General features: G+C 39.1%; 1 protein-coding gene across 7 annotated transcripts in view; it reads left to right on the top strand.

Annotated features, from left to right (window-relative positions):
* NRF1 (nuclear respiratory factor 1) overlaps positions 1-14,234 on the top strand; it is a 149,161-nt gene that overhangs the window by 5,236 nt on the left and 129,691 nt on the right. For 2 of the 7 annotated variants that reach the window (XM_050782537.1, XM_050782541.1), the window contains exon 1: positions 1-13,434. This exon is cut by the window's left edge. The exons of 4 other annotated variants lie outside the window; for them this stretch is intronic. The gene's annotated coding sequence lies outside the window, so the exon portion shown is untranslated. The remainder of the gene's footprint in view (positions 13,435-14,234) is intronic. One more of the 7 variants, XM_050782536.1, reaches the window with a different exon arrangement.

Below are 14,234 nucleotides of genomic sequence, written 5' to 3'. Positions count from 1 at the left end.
AAGAATCTAGTTTTATAGGTTGGGATGATCACTGGAATTTTTTAGGGGAAATATTCTCAAAAACAGTTGTAAGAGCTGCTTTTGTAATGGATTATCAGTTTGGTGATTTAGCCTATAGTAATTGCATTGTTTGTAAGCATAGTATTTCGATTAATTCATGCATGCTGATTTCTGTGGTTACAAATGTGAAAAGTTTGGCTGATATCTTAAGTGGACATTTTCTTAAGAACTCTTTTAAGTGGTGCCTGTTGGGATAAACTATGCCAAGCCATTTTCTGAATCTTCATGAAGAACGAGCTTTGTATGTATATATATTAAGACGGTTTTTTAAAAAAGAGCATGTATTTTACTGTTGGTAATTGTAAAGTCTTAGAACTTTAAGAGTCTGTTTTGTTGCTGCTACTGAATGTTAATGTGGTTAGGCTGGCAGCTAAACCTACAAAGAACAAGGGGAAATGAGGAAATGTCCCCATGAAACATTGCTTAAATCTATTTGAGCAGTGGACTAGAAATTGGGAGTTGGGGACTAGGGGACCTGATTCTTGCTTTATGTTCAAAGGAGAGTGAAGCATTTTCCCCATTGAGAAATAACCTCCTTAAGTGTATTCTCACTTTGGAGTTTTGCCACTCATTCACCTGACAATGATTAAAGACACACCACATGCTGGGCATGTGCTAGGTGCTAGAGTAACAAATCTTGGGCCTTGTCATGTAGGGCAGAAAGGTATGGGCTCAACCAGCTATGTTATAACTTCTAGAGAACCAAAATAGAGTAAACAGAGTGGTGTGGGATTATAGGAGGAGGGAGAAATTCCTTCTAGGAAGAGGAGAATGATACACAGAGAAAAGTGAGGTTAGGGAAGACTTTTCATATAGGGGAAGTTTGAGTAGGACTTGGTAGGGCGAGTAGCTGCATTACTGATGGAGAAGAGAGGCTGAGAGGAAGGGCATCAGTAGTCTGATTTGAGAACTAGCAAGTGGATTTTGCTTTACTTGGAGAATAGTGGAAAGTGAAACTGATAAGGTTGTGGCCGTGTTGGGAAGAGTTTGTAATTCCATGCTCATGAGTGTGAACTTTATTCTATAGGCATTTAGGGACCATAAGAGGTTTGAGTAGGACATCCACTCTGGTTTTTAAAAAGATGACATGTGAAGATTGGATTAGAGACTTGTGAGAGTATTAAATTGTAGTGTAAAAGGACATAGATTCTGGGGATAATTTTTACTTCACAGTTGTCAGATTTGGGTGACAATTGACTTAAGGGGAGTTAAAAATTATAGTTTGGTTAGTGGGTGATGATGATGCCTTTAAGATAGGGAATGTATAGGAAGAACAGAATTTGAGGAGGAAGGTAATAGAGTATGATTCCAGATGTATTTAGATATCTGGGAATCAAGAAATGTCAAGTAAGTACATGGATTTTGGACTGGAGCTCAAGGGGGCATTGGGATCAATAAGGGGATTTGCATTCATCAGTATAATGCCATATAGAAACTGCAGAAAGCCAGGCATAGTGCCTCACACCTCTAATCCTAACACTTTAGGAGGCCAATGCAGAGGATCACTTGATGCCAGGAGTTCAAAACCAGACTGGGCAACATAGCGAGACCCTGTCTCTACAAAAATTAAAAAATTTGTCCGGTATAGTGGTAGCCACCTGTGGTCCCAGCTACTCAGGAGGCTGAGGCTGGAGGATGACTTGAGCCCAGGAGTTTGAGGCTGTAGCAAGCTATGATAGGGCCACTGCACTCCATCCTGGTTGTCAGAGTAAGGCCCTGTCTATAAAAAAGAAAGAGAAAGTAGTACAGATTGAGTATCTTTTATCCAAAATGCTTAGGACCAGAAATGTTTTGGAGTTTTTTTTGACTTTGTAATGTTGATATACACATAGTGACATACCCTGGAGATAGGGCCCAGATCTAAACTTGAAATTCATTTGTGTTTCATATACATTTTACAACCTGAATGCAGTTCTATACAATATTTTAAATAATTTTGTTCAGGAAGCAAAGTTTTGATTCCATTCTGACTGCAGCATGTCACCTGAGATCAGGTGTAGAATTTTCCACTTGTGACATCATGTCAGCACTCAGAAAGTTTCAGATTTTGGAGCGTTTCAGATTTCAAATTTTTGGATTAGGAATGCTTAACCATATCAGGAGTGAAGAAAAAAAACTAAGGGTAACCTTGGAGAGCATCTCCATCTGAGGGTCAAGTAGAAGAATAGAAACCTATGAAGTAAGTTGAGAAAGAATGGCTAAACTGGTAATATTATAGGGTTGAAGAAGCTAAAGAGGGGGATTAAGTGAATCCTGACAGGGAAGTTAACCACGTGAAATACCATGGAGTTCATTGGTTTGGAGGGCAATGCCAGAGGATCTCTTGAACCCAGCACTTCAAGACCAGCCTGAGCAACATAGCAAGACCTCATATCTATTTAAAAAAAAAAAAAAAAAAAGTTCATTGGGATAAAAACTGGACTTGGCATACATATGTATGTATTGTTTTGCTAGGAACCATGATAGTTTAGACAGAATGGATTTCTAGAGCATTACTAAATTCAGAGGTAGGGCCTACAGAACCTAACTTAGTAGAAGACCCATGCTTAGAAGTAGGTCCCGCTCCTCCATGTCTCTCATGGGAGTTGCAGCTTAAATGCTTTGGGAGATGACCCCCAATGACAAGGCTGGCTAAAAATCTCCATATTGTTTGGGGGTTTTTTGTCTTTTTTACATTGTCTTAGATTCTGAGAATAGGACATTTCATTTGAGTTGACAGTGTCTTAAAATACAAATAACTCTTGCAGAGTTTTGAGGTTTTGTGATATTAATATATTAAATAAGGGGGTTTTTAACCTGGTGTTTTATGGTTCTGGGGTTCATATATTTTGGCTGTGTAACCCTGAATCCCTTAAAATTGTATGAAAAGTTATGTATGAGTGCATGTGTGATTTTTCTGGGGAGAGGGTCCACAACATTTATGAGATTTTCAAGGGGGCTCTTGACACACAGCAAAGTCAAGGACCTTTACTAAATGATTAAATCAAGTGTTGGGTGTTAGCTGGCTGAAATCAGTTATCTCAACAAGTGAGATCGATCAAGGGAAAGAACTCTTGAGTAGGTGTCTCAGGTGAAGAACTTTGGAAAGACATGAGGAACTTCTTAGAAATGGGAGTAGGAGCACCAGAAGGAAGGTAGGAGGAATGCCAAAGCAAAGCTTAACCAATTTCAGCATTTTGTCAAGTCTCTGGATTCCTTGTTTTTTTTATACTCTAGGACTCACACTTAGTTTATGTTTATTCATGCACTGTAGATACAGTAGGCTTTGTGGGGTAGGGGAATCAAATTATTTATTTATTTATTTATTTATTTATTTATTTTTCTGAGATAGAGTCTTGCTCTGTCGCCCAGACTGGAGTGTAGTGGCATGATCTTGGCTCACTGCAACCTCCGTATCCCAGGTTCAAGCGATTCTTCTGCCTCAGCCTCCCAAGTAGCTGGGATTACAGGCGCCTGCCACCATGCCCAGCTAGTTTTTTATTTTTAGTAGAGATGGGTTTTCACCATATTGGACAGGCTGGTCTTGAACTCCTGATGTTGTGATCTGCCCGCCTCGGCCTCCCAAAGTGCTGGTATTACAGGTGTGAGCCACCACGCCAGGCCCAAATTACTATTGTTTTAAAGGGAAAGTGTTTTGAAAGAAAACAGATTGATAGATTGTGCTTGTTGGAAAAAAATTTTTTTACCAAGCTGGCTCATCTGTCAGAAAAAATTCATTTTTAAGTTAGGTGTTGCTTATGCTTTGGAAAAAATTTTAAATGCACAAATATTTCAATCTAGTGATATGGGGCAAGGCATTTATTTTCTCCTTACTTTTTCTGACCATGAAATGAAAATACTGTTGATGGTTTTCGTAGCGTCTTTCTGAAATAGGGCGATTATGGAATACTTTGAGATCCAAGATGATTTAATGCTAAGAAATTGCTGGCATTCACATTTCTAAAGTCGTGAATAAAATTAAGAAATTTAAGCACATTGTGTGTTCACTAGATCTTGATTTCCAAAATATTTCTTTCTGAATTTTTAGATAATTGGTAATTTTTGCTTCCTGCTGCTAATCTTTGGGTCTTTGAAATTAGATTAGGAGGCAGTTTTGTCAGCTAGGCCCTAGTTTCTGGGGCAGTGATATCTAAACTTTTGCTTGCCACCCTCAAAGTAACTTACTACCACTTGGGATTAATTTGTGGTTTTTCTGGGGAGAGGGTCTACAACTTTTATTTATTTTACCAGTAGTCTTGGTAAATACAAGAATGATATGAATAAATATGTTGGGTAATCTTAAACTTGTGTTACGCGATTTGTAATTAGCTTGTGTTTGTGGATGATCTTTACGTTCAGTAAATCTCCAAAGAGGGCCCAGATAGAATGGAGTATTTTGTCTTTTCCTTTGGGAACTTTTTTTGGTTCGTTCTTTCATTAAACAATTATGAAATAAAATTTTTGGTAACAGATCTTCCCTGTAAAAATAGCTCACAAATCAAAGAACTAGCCAAGATTTGCTAAGTAAGAACACATCATGGAACACCATCATAGAACTAGTAGTCTCTTGCCCCAGAACTAGCTGTAGGTGCTAAGTCTAAAGAAGCACTAATTCTGATCTGTTACCAGAATTATGTGGTAATGTGAGTAAGTGTTAAAATTGTTGTCTTCTTTAATTTTCGGCTCTATTATTTTAAGTTTCTCTCCCTCTGTCTCTGTCTCTCTCTCTCTCTCTGTGTATATATATATATTTTTTTGTTTTGTTTTGTTTTGTTTTTTGAGATGGTGTCTTGCCCTGTCACCCAGGTTGGAATGCACTGGCACGATCTTGGGTCACTGTAACCTCCGCCTCTTGGGTTCAAGCGATTCTCCTGCCTCAGCCTCCTGAGTAGCTGAGATTACAGGCACCCGCCGCCACGCTGGGCTAGTGTTTGTATTTTTAGTAGAGACGGGGTTTCACCATGTTGGTCAGGCCGGTCTTGAACTCATGACCTCATGATCTGCCCACGTTGGCCTCCCAAAGTGCTGGGATTACAGGCATGAGCCACCACGCCTGGCCAAAATATATTGTAGTGAAAAATTTAGAAGAAAAGCACCCGCCATTAGTGGTTATCTTTGGTCTATAAGCTTATAGGTGATTTTCATTTTCTTTCTTGTACCTTCCATTGTTTTTCAAGTTATCCTTAATGAACATGCGTTAGCTTTTATGAGCAGAAAAAAATAAACATAAATACAGATAGTACAATTACGGCCCTAATGACTTCACTGTCAGATTTTGGATAGGCAAGTTACTTATCTTTACTGGGCCTTTTTCCCCATTTGAAAAAGGAGGACAGAAATAATATTTAAATTTTCTTCTAAATTAAAATTTCTTCCAAAATTGATTCTAAGTCTGTGTTACATGCTGAACAATAAATCTATTTTTCTCTTAATGGAAAAAGGTATGTCATGTGTTCATTGTGGAAAAATGGAAGAAAATTAAAAATAATTCTATAATACAAAGATATTTTAATATGCATGGTTTAGATGTTTTTCTTTTTTTTTTTTTTTGAGACAGCGTCTCACTTTGTTGCCCAAGCTGGAGTGCACTGGCACAATCTTGGGTCACTGCAACCTCCAGCTCCCAGGTTCAAGTGATTCTCCCACCTCAGCCTCCTGAGTAGCTGGGATTACAGGTGCCTGCCACCATGCCCAGCTGATTTTTGCATTTTTAGTTGAGGCAGGGTTTCACCATGTTAGCCAGGCTAGTTTTGAACTCCTGACCTCAGGTGATCCGCCACCTTGGCCTCCCAAAGTGCTGGGATTACCAGCTTGAGCCACTGCGACCAGCTGGTTTAGATATTTTTCTAAGCACACATGGATATGCACAATACATATTCACACTATCAATTTACTTTTACCTTGAAACATTCTTAATGGGACAGTTACAGATCCATTTCTTTTAATGAAACGTAAAAGATACTTTTAAATTTTCTCTTCTAATACATATTTGTTGAGGAAATGCTTACTTTCATACTCTTTATGGTTTTGCTGAGGTAAGGGTAACTTGGAGTAAGGGTGTAAAGGGCTTGCCCATGAAGCTTACTTAGTGCAGAATGAAAGCTAAATCCTGGGTTAACCTCGATTTCGTTCACATATTAACTTGCTTTTTCTCCACTCTGCCATGATACTTCCTGAGCGAAGATTTCTATTTGCAGGATAGTTTCTGAAGTGAAGAACCTGGTCTCAGGATAGCATTGGTCTTTTATTTCACCCTGGGACCTTCTGAGTTACTCCAGTTGTCAGCACATGAAGTATTAGTAGCAGCAATACTATAATACAGTAGTGGTAAAAATACCTGGGTTTTTTTTGTTTTTTTTTTTTTTGCATTATCTCTAGGGAATTCAAAAGATTTTGTGTACATAAAATATAAATATTCAAAATGCTGTGTAATCCAACTCTCATACTCAGTGAAATACGTGATATATATGATTCTAATTCTGTGTAAAGAATAACGAACTTTCTCAAAGGTATCTTTCTTAAAGATTTTATACGGTGAAATCCTATTTAGAGCTGGTAGTATACCCCAATTTTCCTGCCTATTCATTTAATTCTGTTTTTAATCCCTCTGGTAGCTGATTTTTGTTTTTATTTTTTATACAAAATGGAAAGCAAATCTAGGGTAAATAGTTTCTTAGTGACTGCATTTTCTAAGAATAGTAAAGCCTGTAGAGGTGACGATGACAAAGTCCAACTTGTTTAGTCTCTTTCCTTCTACTTTGAAAGATTAGGATCTTTTCCAAAAGAAGGGCTTTTAGAATGTATGCTTGACAAGAGTCTTAAATCACTATCTTCCAGACATAGCGGGAGGTAGAGAATCTGAGAATAAAAAGTACAAACTTTTTGTCTCTTAAACTTCTATATCTGAAAGGTATGAAAGCAAGAGCTAATTCTCACTTGAGAATCCACCACAGTGATTGCTTTCATTCTGAAGAAATCCATCTTGTAGCCACATGGTATGGTATTTTCTATCCGAGAATACAGAACCTGTGGATGTGGAGGCCCAACTGAGGGGAACATGAGCATCTATGGATTTTGATTCACCCCCAGGTACCAAAGGATGACTAAATCCATCAGGTCTCTGCTCAAACATCATTTCCTTAGGGAAGTTTTACCTGGTCTCCCTCTTTTTTGCATTTTTCCTTCATTATAGGTGGTCATATATATAATTTTACATTTGTTTGCATATTGCTTGATATGTGTCTGTCCCACCAGATTGTAAGCTTCATGAGAGTAGATACTGTATTTGTGTTCATTACCAAGCACAGTGCCTGATACATAATAAGCAGTATTTATTTGAATGATTGTAGAAACCTGCAAAACTCATTTGTGATATTTTACTTAGGCTTTTGTGGTACTATCTAACATTTTATAATTTTAGGAACTCAGGGTGGGAAGAGATTCTAAATCATCTAAGACAGCTCTGCTCTCCAAAGTTAAAAGTCTTCAGTATCTCCTTGAACACATCCAAGTGATAGGAAACGTAACCACCTACCAAAAGTCTGGTTAGTCTTTAAGATATTTGGATGGTTGGAAAGTTTTTCCAACTGAAATTTCTCCCTGAACCTTTTTTTTTTTCTTTGGAGACAGGGTCTCTGAGTTGCCCAGGCTGCTCTCAGACTCCTGTGCTGAAGGGATCCTCCTGCCTCAGCCTCCTGAGTGGTATCCCTAAAATTTTTACCTACTGATTTTACTCTGTTCTCTAGGGCTTGCAAAAGCAAGTCTAGTTTTCATTTTCCTTATTGTCCAAGTCATCCCTATTTTAGTTTACATATCCCTAGATCCTTCAACCTTGGGAAGGTAGTAGGGAATGCTGGAGAGAGTGAGTTTGTGGACTGCATTCGTTTCCTGGGGCTGCCATAAAACCACAAATTTAGTGGTTTCAAGAAACAGAAATGTATTCTCTCACAGTTCTGGAGGCCAGGAGTCTGGAATCAAAGTGTTCACAGGGTAGTGCTCCCTCAGGAGGCTCTGGGGGAGAATCTGTTCTTTGTCTCTTCCAGCCTTTGGTGGCATTCTTTGACTTGTGGCTACGTCACTCTAGTTTCTGCCTCCGTGGTCTCATTGTCTCCTCTCCGTGTAATCTCTGTCTGCTTCACTCTTAAAAGGACACTTGTCACTGGATTTAGGACCCACCTAGATAATTCAGGATGATCTCAAGATCCTTAATTACATCTCTGAGGACTTTTCTTCAAATGAGTATTCACAGGTGCCAGTGGTAAGCATGTGAACATATCTTTTTGGGAGCCACCATTCAACCCACTATAGGAGCTCTGGTCTTAAATTCTGTTAATGCCACTTACTAAGTTTGCTACCTTGAGCATGTTACTTAACCTTTCTGAGTCTGTATCTTCTTAATTTTATTTATTTTCAAATTTATTAGTTATTTAGAAACAGAGTCTTGCTCTCTTTCCCCAACTGGAGTGCAGTGGCTCAGTCATGGCTCACTGTTGCCTTAAACTCCTAGACTCAGGCAATCTTTCTGTCTTAGCCTCCTGAGTAGCTGGGACTACAGGCATGCGCCACTATGGCCAGCTAATGTTTTAATTTTTTTTTTTTTTTTTTTTTGAGATGGAGTCTCGCTCTGTTGTCCAGGCGGTGCAATCTCGGCTCACTGCAACCTCCACCTCCTGGGTTCATGCCATTCTCCTGCCTCAGCCTCCCAAGTAGCTGGGACTACAGGCGCCTGCCACCATGCCCAGCTAATTTTTTCGTATTTTTAGTAGAGACGGGGTTTCACCATGTTAGCCAGGATGGTCTTGATCTCCTGAGCTCGTGATCTGCCTGCCTCGGCCTCCCAAAATGCTGGGATTACAGGCATGAGCCACTGCGCCTGGCCCCATGTTTTAATTTTTTGTTTTAGAGACAAAATTTTAATTTTCTTTTGTTTTAGGGTTTTCCTGTGTTGGCCAGGCTGGTCTCAGACACCTGGCCTCAAGTGATCCTCCCACCTTGGCCTCCCACAGTGCTGGGATTACAGGCATGAGCCACCATCCCTGGCTGAATTGCCTTAATTTTAAGACAGGGACAATAATGCCTTTATTACTGATTTGTGAAGATATAAGGAAAATTCATAGTAAATACTTGGCACATGGTAGCTAACTCATTCAATGTTGCCTTCGACATACCAAACTACTGTGACCCTGTTGCACTACTGTCAGAGTCCGTGAGTATCCCGTGTGGCCTAGAACCAGCACGAGTTGTAGGGCTGGTCTGATAAATACAGACTACGGTGGCTCCGATTTTTTTGCATTCTGGACACCATTTAGCCAACTGTGAGGTAGTCTAAGTTTGAATTAGGCTTATCTGTAGCCCCATCATACGACTGGCTCATTAAACTTAGAGTTGGTTAAAACCTCCAAATCTTTGTCATTGGTGATTGAACTTATGTTGGATAGTTAAAGTGTTTAGATGCAAGGGCATCCTCTAACATATTACATTGTGTGTTACAAGTATTAGATTAAGTCATACTGCCTAGTGTATAGTAGTAGGAGCTGAATGAATGCTGAATTTAATGTCGCTGGGTAACTTAAAGGACCATTTAAACTTACCTACTTTGGTGCTATCAGATTTCTTTTTTTTTTTTTTTTGAGACGGAGTCTCCCTCTGTCACCCAGGCTGGAGTGCAGTGGCCAGATCTCAGCTCACTGCAAGCTCCGCCTCCCGGGTTTACGCCATTCTCCTGCCTCAGCCTCCCGAGTAGCTGGGATTACAGGCGCCCGCCACCCCGCCCGGCTAGTTTTTTGTATTTTTTAGTAGAGACGGGGTTTCACCACGTGAGCCAGGATGGTCTCGATCTCCTGACCTCGTGATCCACCCGTCTCGGCCTCCCAAAGTGCTGGGATTACGGGCTTGAACCACCGCGCCTGGCCATGGTGCTATCAGATTTTTTAAATGCTGTGATGAATACAAAAAGGGAAAGAAGTAGCAACTACACCAATTATGTTGGGCAGATGGATGCATCTTGAATCTCCTGTAATCAGGAAATCAGGTACTCCTTCAGGTAATCAATGGCTAATCACCTTCAGGTTGATGGACAGCTTGCTTTTGATGCTTCTGTCAAGTGTGACGTGTATCCATTGCTAAAGTGACCAATGTACATCTAATGATTTTCATATCTACTAGTATTTTTGGAATTTGCAGTTGATATAAAAGACTAGAGAAGTAGGTGAAATGGTATTTTAAAAATATTCAAAACTGACTAGGTTAGTGTGGTTTCTAATAAGTAATTACATGCACATAGTTAAAAGGAATACAGTGAAAAATGGGTTTCCCAGTTTCCCTTTCTGGAAACCATCTCTACTACCAGTTTCTTGCGTATTCTTCCAGGTGGGCTAAGCAGAAATTGTGTGTTTGTGTCCTTCCCTTTTTAAAACACAAGTGATAGCATATATGCATATGGTTCTCCAGAAAGTGCTTTAATTAATTAATTAATTAATTAATTAATTTTTTTGAGACAGGATCTGTTGCCCAGGCTGGAGTGCAGTAGCACAGTCTCAGCTCACTGCAGCCTCAGCCTCCTCTGCTCAAGCAGTCCTCCCACCTTAGTTTTCCCCAGTAGCTGGGACTACAGGTGCTTGTCATAGTCTTTTGTGAAAGAATTGTCCTTATAGGCTGACTCAGTTTCTACCAGGGAAATAACACTAATTTTAATTCAGGTCACTTATTGAGAAAGCAAGTAAAGAAAAACCCATCAGTTGAAATTAGTTTAACACATTATCTTGGTATTGCTTGTACCCTTCTCATGGTTGTTGAATGACTCATTTTGATTATATTGACAGCAGAGCTAAATAAATTATTTCAAGAGCCTGGTAAGTAGCATAGGTCTAGTTTAGGAAGAGCTAGAATGGAAGGACTCTGGCAATCATCGCATTCTGCCTTGGATTATTATTTGTGTTTTTTTCTCTCTTACTATACTCTAAGCCAGTGGTTCTTTTTTTTTTTTTTTTTTGAGACAGAGTCTTGCTCTGTTACCCAGGCAGGAGTGCAGTGGTGCGATCTTGGCTTACTGCAAGCTCTGCCTCCCGGGTTCATGCCAGTCTCCTACCTCAGTCCCCCAAGTAGCTGGGACTACAAGTGCTTGCCACCACACCCGGCTAATTTTTTTGTTTTTTTGGTTTTTAGTAGAGACAGGGTTTCACCTTGTTAGCCAGGATGGTCTTAATCTCCTGACCTCATGATCCGCCCGTCTCAGTGGTTCTTAATCTTTGCTCTCATGACCCTTTTATTCTCATAAAAATTGTTGAGGACTCCAAATACAATAGCTTTTATTTATGTGTGTTACAACTTTTGATACTGTATTAGAAATTAAAACTGAGAAAATTTTAAAATGTTTCTTAATTTAAAAATAACCCTGTACATGTTAAAAAGTTAATATTTTAATTATGTTACTATTTTATGAAAAATAACTTTCAAAACAAAGAACAGTTTAGTGAGAAACATGATATTTTACAGTTTTTGCAAATCTCTTTAATGTCTGGCTTAAGAGAAGACAGCTGAAGTCTCATCTGCTTTTGCACTCAGTCTGCTGTAGTATGTTCCTTTGGTTAAAGTATAAAAAGATCTGGTCTCATACCAAATATGTGGTTGGAAGAGTATTTTAAGAGCCTTTTCAGATAATTGTGGATATTCTTTGATGTATTAAAACTCAGCAGTGGTAGTTTCTTAAAGATGAGTTGCAATATGAAATCTGAAATAACTGTACTCTTACATTAAAACCTATTTGTTTATCATGCTCTATGAATGGATCTTTTTTTTTTTTTTTTTTTTGAGACGGAGTCTCGCTCTGTCGCCCAGGCTGGAGTGCAGTGGCGCGATCTTGGCTCACTGCAAGCTCCGCCTCCCGGGTTCACGCCATTCTCCTGCCTCAGCCTCCCCAGTAGCTGGGACTACAGGTGCCCGCCACCACGCCCGGCTAGTTTTTTTTTGTATTTTTTAGTAGAGACGGGGTTTCACCGTGTTAGCCAGGATGGTCTCGATCTCCTGACCCAGTGATCCGCCCATCTCGGCCTCCCAAAGTGCTGGAATTACAGGCGTGAGCCACCGCACCCGGCCTGTGAATGGATCTTTTAACTGATGCGTGATTTCATAATATCTATTGGTAATTTGGAAAATATTAATTCATCAAGTTTATGGAGATCTTTCAAATATTGATACAAAAATCACATTCTTTAACACCACCATCAATCTCATTAGAAAAGGCTTTTAAGTAATGGAAAACTATCAGGCTCACTGTAGCAGACACAAGTTTTCCAAAATTCTAATTATCACTTCAAATATCAAATTTTATCATTGGCAATAAATATTGTCAGTTGTTTCCCTTGAAGTGACAGACCCACTTTTAATTTTTGAGAAAATGTCTGTCAAATACCGAGGTCTGAAGAAGAATATAGTTTGTCAGCCACTCTTTAAAGTAAAAATGGTATTCCTTGTGAAAAAAAAAAGCAGCTAATTCAGCTTGCAACATAAAACATGGCACACATGCTTTTTTTTTTTTTTCCTGAGATGGAATCTTGCTCTTGTCACCCAGACCGGAGTACAGTGGCGCCATCTCAGCTCACTGCAATCTCTGCCTCCCGGGTTCAAGCGATTCTCTGCCTCAGCCTCCTGAGTAGCTGGGATTACAGGTGCCCGCCACCACCATGCCTACCTGAATTTTGTACTTTTAGTGAGACGGAGTTTCGCCATGTTGGCCAGGCTGGTCTCAAACTCCTGACCTCAGGTGATCTGCCCGCCTTGGTCTCCCAAAGTGCAGGGATAACAGGTGTGAGCCACTGCACCCGGCCCGCACACATGCTTTTTGGGACAGCCATTACACTTCTGAATGCGACAGAAGTGCTTTATGCATACTTTCCATTTGTTAGCGCAAAATGGTAAAAAGACGTAACTCTGGGGAGAAGAGTTAATAAAATTAATAATATTTACTCTCATCAAGCACATTCTTAAATAAAATGGACTGTTTTCTCCTTTTTACTGTGAGCATATGAAGATGAAAGATATAATGGTTACTAGTACTAATAGTTTTGTGCTGTTACCTTAAATTGTGCTAAGTGTCAGTAGTTTGACCCCACCATTGCTTTTACATCATAAGTGTAAATATAAAGGCATTGAAAAAGGGCAAATAGCATCTTAGTTATTATGAAAATAATTTTGACCTCATTGATCACTTAAGAGTCTCAAGGACCCCTAGGGTCCCGTGGTTTACTTTGAGAACTGCTGTTAAGCTATTTGAGGGTCGAACTAATCATCCTAATATCCCCTTTCAGTTCCTGGTCCAGAACTTTACACAGAAAAGGTGCTCAAAGGATATTTGTTTAATGAATGTGGTATGCTGACATTTAAACAGGACAAAACTTGGTGAGTAAAATTAATGTAGGCAGTCTCCCGTCCATCCAGGCAGCTTTTCCGTAGACGTTTGTGAGAATAGAGTGAACAAATGGAATGTGGATGATACACACTTGGTAAATGCAAATGATGAAATAAAAGAACAAAATATAAGGTGATAGTACTTACAGAAAGAGCTAACAGTCTGAGCCTTGCCTGGCTCCTATTAATGAGTCCTCTACTTTTTGTGTCTTTAAATTTGTAATGGTCTCTCAGAGAATCCTCAACTAGGATGGATCTGATCTGAAAAGCAAACATCCAATTTAAATTTCAATAGGTCTCTGCTTGTGCTTGATCTAGTAATGTCTTTTCAAAAGGGATTATAGAAGGTGAATGTTAAAACAAATCATTTTGATTTTCCATAGTGAGTTAAGAAATACATTTTGTTGTTCCTCTTCTGCTTTCTAAGTAATATGTTGGGCTTCTTTCTTGTTTTGTTGTTGTAAGACGTAGTCCGAGGAAACCTTTGTTTTCTATAAATCCTGATATTCTTTGGATTTGAAGAGGCGGTTTCCTGAATAAGAAAGAGTCTGACTACACTGGGTAAATTGTCAGATTATTTTGTCCTCACAGAAGTTAAAATGTAAAATTGGGTGAGGGCATTGCTTTAAAACAGAGTATTTTTATTTATTCATTTAAAGAAAGTAGATTAATAAAAAGATTGATCAGTTCAAATACTTGGAATATTTAAACCAGTTTTATGTTAACCTAAAAAAATTATTTTGTAGACATTTTGAGCTTTGACCTCCTTTTTGTCCTAAATTGATTTTAAA

The sequence above is a fragment of the Macaca thibetana genome, chromosome 3, assembly GCF_024542745.1.
Source record: "Macaca thibetana thibetana isolate TM-01 chromosome 3, ASM2454274v1, whole genome shotgun sequence".
NCBI classification, from domain to species: domain Eukaryota; kingdom Metazoa; phylum Chordata; class Mammalia; order Primates; family Cercopithecidae; genus Macaca; species Macaca thibetana.
The sequence above is the reverse complement of the archived record's forward strand: the minus strand, read 5'-3'. Positions and strand labels throughout refer to the sequence as shown.